The sequence below is a fragment of the Nannobrachium achirus genome (assembly GCF_963921795.1).
Source record: "Nannobrachium achirus genome assembly, chromosome: 6".
Taxonomy (NCBI): Eukaryota; Metazoa; Chordata; class Actinopteri; order Myctophiformes; family Myctophidae; genus Nannobrachium; species Nannobrachium achirus.
In genome coordinates this window covers 25,856,863-25,864,362 of record NC_137815.1, presented here as the reverse complement: position 1 = coordinate 25,864,362, position 7,500 = coordinate 25,856,863, and positions in this window count along the sequence as shown.

The window sequence follows — 7,500 nt, the reverse complement described above, 5'->3', positions numbered from 1 at the left end:
ACATGTGGTGTGATGTCATACTGATGCGGAGATATGAGCAGGGCAAAGGTGTGACGTGTGACCGACGGAAGGACGGACGGCCGGTGGAGGTTTTCATAGTAAACTGCTCCCTGACGGTCGCAACAAGTGTCACGTTGCCACTTATTAAACCAGTAAGACTCCCTAATCGGGAGATAAGCGACCGTTGGTCGCTTATCTCCTGTCACACTGCTGACATCAGTATGACATCACACCGTACACAAATGACCCTTATATAAGACCGGCATTATCTACCGACAGATTAGTAACAAGATGTCAAAATCGTTGAAGGTTGAATCTCCAGATATGGAGATAACCAACACATCCCTCCATATATGGAGATAACCGACGAATCTCACTAAGTCTGACCTCACAAGCCCCATATTTGGACACGAACAACATATAACTCCATATATAGAGACATAGCTGCTGACATCAGTATGACATCACACTGCTGACATCAGTATGACATCACACCGTACACAAATGACCCTTATATAAGACCGGCATTATCTACCGACAGATTAGATGCAAGCAAATACGTTAAAAAAAATCTTTAACTAATAAGACGCCTCAGGGCGACAAGCAATCTCGCCCTAAAGGGCGAGGTCAGTGATGTGGACATCAGGGATGTGGACATCAGGGATCTCCATATATGGGCATAAAAGGGATTTGTTCCCTTGGCATCACAGGGATCTCCATATCTCCATATATGGGCATAAAGGTGATTTGTTTCCCCTGGCATCACAGGGATCTCTCTAACAGGGCATCATTAATATTGATGACATCAGGGAACTTCATATATGGGCATAAAAGGGATTCTGTTAGTGTGACATCACAGTGAAGCCAGAGCGTGATGTCAGAGCAGCAAACCCATTCTGTTAGAGTGGTTCCCCTGACATCACAGTGACATCAGAGCATGATGTCAGAGCGGCAAACCCATAGACCGTAAAAATGTGTACACGTCTACACGTCGAGACAGACGGACACAGACAAGCTGTGACATTTCTCATAGTAAACTGCGAGCTTCGGTCGCAATAATTCATGAAAATTCATATTTGAAAGATCTTTTGAAGTTGGATTAATTCCCTACTAAATGTATGAAACAAAAGATTTACCCACGACCTATAAAAATGGGTCCGTGACCCACAAAAGGGTCCCTGCCCACTGTTTGGGAAACAGTGCTGCATACAATACATCAGAGGTAGAGCATTGCTGCTTTTATCATCTGCAGGTGTTTAGTTTGTCTTCATCAGATAGAGGTTTTTATTAGCAGCATGTATCTCTAAGTGTGTGTGACTCACAGTGTGGTGACTCTTCTATTTCTGCTCCTATTGTCACCTGCTGGGACACTACAAGGTGACACATATCTCACACCTGCATGGGGACAATGTCGCTCTCTCACACGCCTACACACAAGTCATTGTCACTCACGCACGCACTCACACACACGCAGGTGAGGTGGCAGAGAAATATCAATTTCTGACAGAACAGGCAGTCATAATGGCTGGATTGGCTGGTGAATCATAAAGGGAAACTGCCGGCTTTGAACTGAAATGCCATTGTTCTGATGTGTGTGATGAGACGATGTAGGTTTTAGGTGTATTTCTGACACGTAATGCGGCCATTACGTCAAATGTGTCATCTAAATCAACTGTAACAGATACACTACCCATATACAGATCGTTCCAAAACAACAATAAAAAATCACACCCAATGTGAAGTGAGCGGTGGTTGTGCTTGTATAACGTCTTCAGACTAGGATTTGAGTCTAGGATGTGTACAGGGTATGCTACACACACATGTTTTGCTATGGCAAAACGCTGAGGAAAAAGGCTACAGACATACGACATATGACATCACTAGACAAACCTGATGCTACGTACACACATTTTACTATGGCAAAACGCTGAGGAAAAAGGCTACAGACACACGCACAGCCACTCTTAGGAGCGGTTTACCACCGCTCAAAAAATAGAGATACTGTTCCTGCGAACGAGTGTGGGCTCGCTTGTAAAAATAAAATATATTTTTAAAATAAATAAAATAAAAATAAAAATAATTATATTCATTATAGCCTATATTTCCCCCAAAAGGTGATGTGTTAATTGTCATGTGAAGCTCAACCAATACCCCAGCTAACACCACTCCCAGATTTTCCACACCTCAATTACACTTCATTGGCTAAGGGCCCTGCCTTTATACTGTCTGCAACGGAACTCAAATACAATCATGCCACCTCATTGGCTAGTGGCTCTGCCTTTCTACTGTCTGCGGGGGAAAATGCCAACTGTCTGCGGCAGAAAATGACAACTGTCTGCGGCAGAAATATGCGGCGGAACTCACTCTATAAATAATGAGGATAAAATAGTGTTCTCGCCTTTGGCGAGCCCACAAATACTGATTCTATTCAGAATGATAATGTAATTCTAAAGGCGGCTATGTAACAAGGACCTTTTTTTTCCATTTCAGAAGCGCTTGTTGATCTAATCAAACAAAAGTTTGAAGAGGACTAATGTGTTTTATAGTGCCCCAGAACGCCAATAATCTGACCATATACCACAGCTCAATGAATCTGTCTAGAAAAACTGTGGCTCGCTCTGTCACTTGATAAACTGAAGCAGTGTACAGCTAGAGCTGGAATCAGGTTTTTTTTTACCCCACTGGATTTCCCATATAATCATCATTAATCATCATCCCAATTAATGTTTGGTCACTCAGAGAGGGACTATAGAAGGTGTTTGTACCTCCTGGGTTGGCTCAGAGTGTCTCAGAATGAGACTAGTATCTCCTAACCTCCTCAGTGAGACTAGTATCTCCTAATCTCCTCAGAGTGAGACTAGTATCTCCTAACCTCCTCAGTGAGACTAGTATCTCCTAACCTCCTCAGAGTGAGACTAGTATCTCCTAACCTCCTCAGAATGAGACTAGTATCTCCTAACCTCCTCAGAGTGAGACTAGTATCTCCTAATCTCCTCAGAGTGAGACTAGTATCTCCTAACCTCCTCAGAGTGAGACTAGTATCTCCTAACCTCCTCAGTGAGACTAGTATCTCCTAACCTCCTCAGTGAGACTAGTAGCTCCTAACCTCCTCAGTGAGACTAGTAGCTCCTAACCTCCTCAGAGTGAGACTAGTATCTCCTAATCTCCTCAGAGTGAGACTAGTATCTCCTAATCTCTTCAGGGTGAGACTAGTATCTGATAACCTCCTCAGGGCCCTATTATGCACATTCCAGGTCTTAACCTCAGATCAAAAGGAATCGGCCTCACCGATTGGCTAACCCGACCCATCAGCTTTCCGAATGGCCAAGCTTTGCGTGACATTTGCGCCACCGCACCAATATAAATCGTAGCGTGACACGACAGCATTGCATTTGCAGAGCAGGGTTCAACACTCCACTTTTTGATCCATAGCTCCCTCTGGTGTGTTTAATGTTGCACTGGACGGTGCACCTGAAAGGAGGACCGAATAGATCCTTCTATGCTGCTGTGGCAGTAGGGAGCAAGCTGTACTCCTTCGGGGGGTACTTCTACGAGGGCGACAACACGGACATCTACAAGTACGACAACCTGATCGCCGTGCACATCTTCAACACACTGTCTCTGCGCTGGTCGAAGTTGCCCCCAGTTACAACTGAAAGTGGAGAACGTCCCCTGGACGTGCCCTCCATGCGCGACGGCCACACAGCGGTGCTGATAGAAGACACCATCTACATCTGGGGAGGGATTACTTACACACTGAGGTACTGCAATGTGCTTTACGCATTAGATGTCAGCACCCATGGGTGGTTCAAGCCCATGATACGTGGGACTGTTCCAGAGGCGACCTGCGGACACTCGGCCTGTGTCTTGGGGAAGGCCATGTACATCTTTGGCGGATTGATCCCGCTGACTCGGTGGACAAACGACATCCACAAATTGGACACCACCACCATGCTCTGGTCTTTAATCTGCACCGGAGGCGTCCCGGCACCTGCGTCATCGTGTCACTCTGCCACCGTCATCGGGAAGAGGATGTTTGTGTTTGGGGGCGATGCGCAGGACGGGATCTTCAACAACATCACTGTGTTTGACACGGAGACCAACCGCTGGCTGAGCGCACCAAAAGGATGTACACCTTCCACACAGCTTCTTCCAAAAGGACGCAGGGGTCATTCAGCCTTTGCCTACAATGGAGAGCTGTACATATTTGGGGGCCACGACTTCGAGGAGGACCAGAGCTTCAACGATGTGTGGAAATTCAATCCAGATACCTTCTCCTGGAGGAAGGTTAAGCCCAAGGGGAAAGGCCCCCTTTCCCTTCGGGATTCGTGCTTGTCCGGGATGTGCTGTTGCACGGTGGAAGATCGTATCTATCTCTTTGGAGGTCACAAATTCATACCCGATGACCTGCACATCTTAGACTTAAGTCCTTGTCTGAGGACACTGTGCAAGGTAGCAGTTATTCAGTACGGTCTGGAACAGTCAGGACTCCCATACGACATCAGGTGGGAAATGTCAGCCACCCAACAGCAACAGAGACAAATTAAAAAAGACGACAACTGCAGAGAAGTTTTTCGAACAGAAATTAGGGAAATGCGAAACCCCGAAAGACGCTGCTCCTAAAACACCATTCAGAGACGGGAAAGAGAGCACAGGAATGTGCTCACTGACGCCAACCAGGATGTAAGCAGCATCTTACAGGGGAATAGAGAACTACTATCAACTGCAGCAGGAGTGGACAGACATGGCTGCAAAGATCTCTGAGAATAGAACCTTCTAGGCCCAGTTGATCTCCAGGAATGGATGTAGAGACAAATAGATACTTTGTGCAAAGGACCGGTTATGGAAGAGGACTTCAGAAACAGATATTTGTTACGGAGAAAAACTGGGAATGAGAGAGTAAGAAATGACGGCAAAGGTGGAGACCTTTGTGTTTTTTTTTATGTTTTTTTTGAGCGGTGGTAAACCGCTCAAAGAAGAGTGGCTGTGCGTGTGTCTGTAGCCACTTTTCCTCAGCGTTTTGCCATAGCAATGTGTTTTCCTCAGCGTTTTGCCATAGCAATATGTGTGTGTGCATACCCATATTACATCATATTACATCACCAATTATCTGTAGCCACTATCTGTAGCCACTTTTCCTCAGCGTTTTGCCATAGCAATGTGTTTTCCTCAGCGTTTTGCCATAGCAATATGTGTGTGTGTAGCCATATTACATCACCAATTACATCCTAGACCTATCTGTAGCCACTGTTCATCAGCGTTTTGCCATAGCAATGTGTTTTCCTCAGCGTTTTGCCATAGCAATGTGCGTGTGTGTGTAGCCTGTATTACATCACTGATTACCAATTGAAGACGTTATGCAAGCACGACCACCGCTCACTTCACATTGGGTGTGATTTTTGTTCGAGGCGAGAAGTATACAGAGACCAGAACTGGCAGTTACTTGCAGTGTTTTCAAACGTGTACAGAGGGTCCATTTGGAACCCCTAGAAGGAACTCCGAGGGTCCCTGAAATACGGGTTTGAGGCAATAATATTGCAAGCAGTAGAAATGAATCACCAGGTACTTTCTGAAGGCTTTTCAGTTGTGTGTTTTTTGGCCAGATATGGACATTATTTGCAGAATTCATACCCAACTAATATCGGTATCTGGTTGGGTGCAATGTAATTGTTCCCCTATTGTTCCACAACACAGGTGCATCAATTGGGTATGGCAGGGGCCATACCCTGGGTCCAGGGGGGAAACCCTAACTACAAATGCAAAATCTAACAAAATAATCACTTTAACAAGGTATTATAATGATATTCTCCACAATTGCATTCTCCCCATCTTGACAAAATGGTACAGGTGCAATTCATTATTGTCTACCAGGTCTCATGGAAAGGTTTGCTTTCATCCCCCCGAACCCTCCAAACGGGAGTCCCCCAGGGATCCGTACTTGACCCTCTGCTTTTCTCCCTGTACACTAAATCCCTTGGTGCTGTAATCTCTGCTCACAATCTATCCTATCACTGCTATGCTGATGACACTCAACTGTTTTTGTCCTTCCCCCCTTCTGCCACCCAGGTGGAAGAGCGCATTGCTGCATGTCTGGCCGACATCTCACAGTGGATGTCAGCCCACCACCTCAAGCTGAACCCGGACAAGACGGAGCTACTCTTCTTCCCAGCTAAGTCTTGCCCCATGCAAGATCTCACTATTTCGATAGATAATGCATTGGTGACTTCAGTTCCTACTGCTAGAAACCTTGGTGTGGTCCTGGACAGCCAGCTATCATTCAAGGCACACATTGCATCAGTCACCCGGTCCTGTAGGTTCACACTCTATAACATCCGTAAAATCAGACCCTTCCTCACCCAGGAGGCAGCCCAGCTCCTCATTCAGACATCTGTCATATCAAAACTTTACTATTGTAACTCTCTCCTCACTGGTCTCCCGGCATGTGCACTTGAACCTCTCCAACTGATCCAAAATGCCGCGGCACGACTGGTCTTCAACCAGCCTAAGTTCTCACATGTCTCTCCCCTTCTCCGCAGCCTCCACCGGCTCCCGGTTGCGGCCCGCACTGAATACAAAACACTGATGCTGACCTTCAAAGCAGCCAAAGGTATGGCTCCTCCATACCTCCAAAACCTGATCAACCCCTACACCCCCACCCGTTCACTTAGATCAGCCAACACAGGGATGCTGACAGAACCCTCGCTAAAAACTCCAGGGCAAAAATCCACTCGTCCGAGTCAGTTTGTCCTCCTGGCTCCCAAGTTGTGGAATAAACTCCCTGTCGCACTTAGAACAACGGACTCACTCGCTAGCTTTCGCCGTGGACTGAAGACTCACCTTTTCAGACTCCACCTAAACCCTTAGCACTGAAGAAAAAAAAATCAATGACCATACATGAAGCTAGATAGCATTTGTTTTTTTTTAGGTTTTTAGAACTTTGATTATATTATGGGTTTTTTTCTAGATAGATATCTATTTGCATTTGTTATATTGCTGTTGATGTACTGACATATTATCGTGTTTATTATTGTGATGTTTTTATCTGCTTATTGTAAGTCGCGTTGGATTAAAAGCGTCTGCTAAATGCCTAAACTGTAAACTGTAATTGTGGCACGTTTACTATAGCCTATGCCAAGTTTAGCTGCACTTGAACAACTGTTCCAGGCTGCCATATCCAGCCCAAGAAACCGTAAAAACTGTGGGAAAAAATTTATGTACTTCTTAAAATAAATGTATCATGCCTGTAGCTAAGGTATGGCAACATGACTGGTGTCTTGCACGCGTGCGAAGGCGCGCGTGCAAGACACCTGTCATGTTGCCATACCTTAGCTTTTTCTGAACTGACGCCACTGCCACAACATTTAATAATGAATCGAGTCGAGTGCCGCCACTTGCAAACGAGTTAGAATAACACATGGGTATACCAAACAAAGTATACAGAGATGTATTTGAAGAAACCTGCCATATTCAGAAGATTTCAGAGGTTTATGGGTAGGCCCT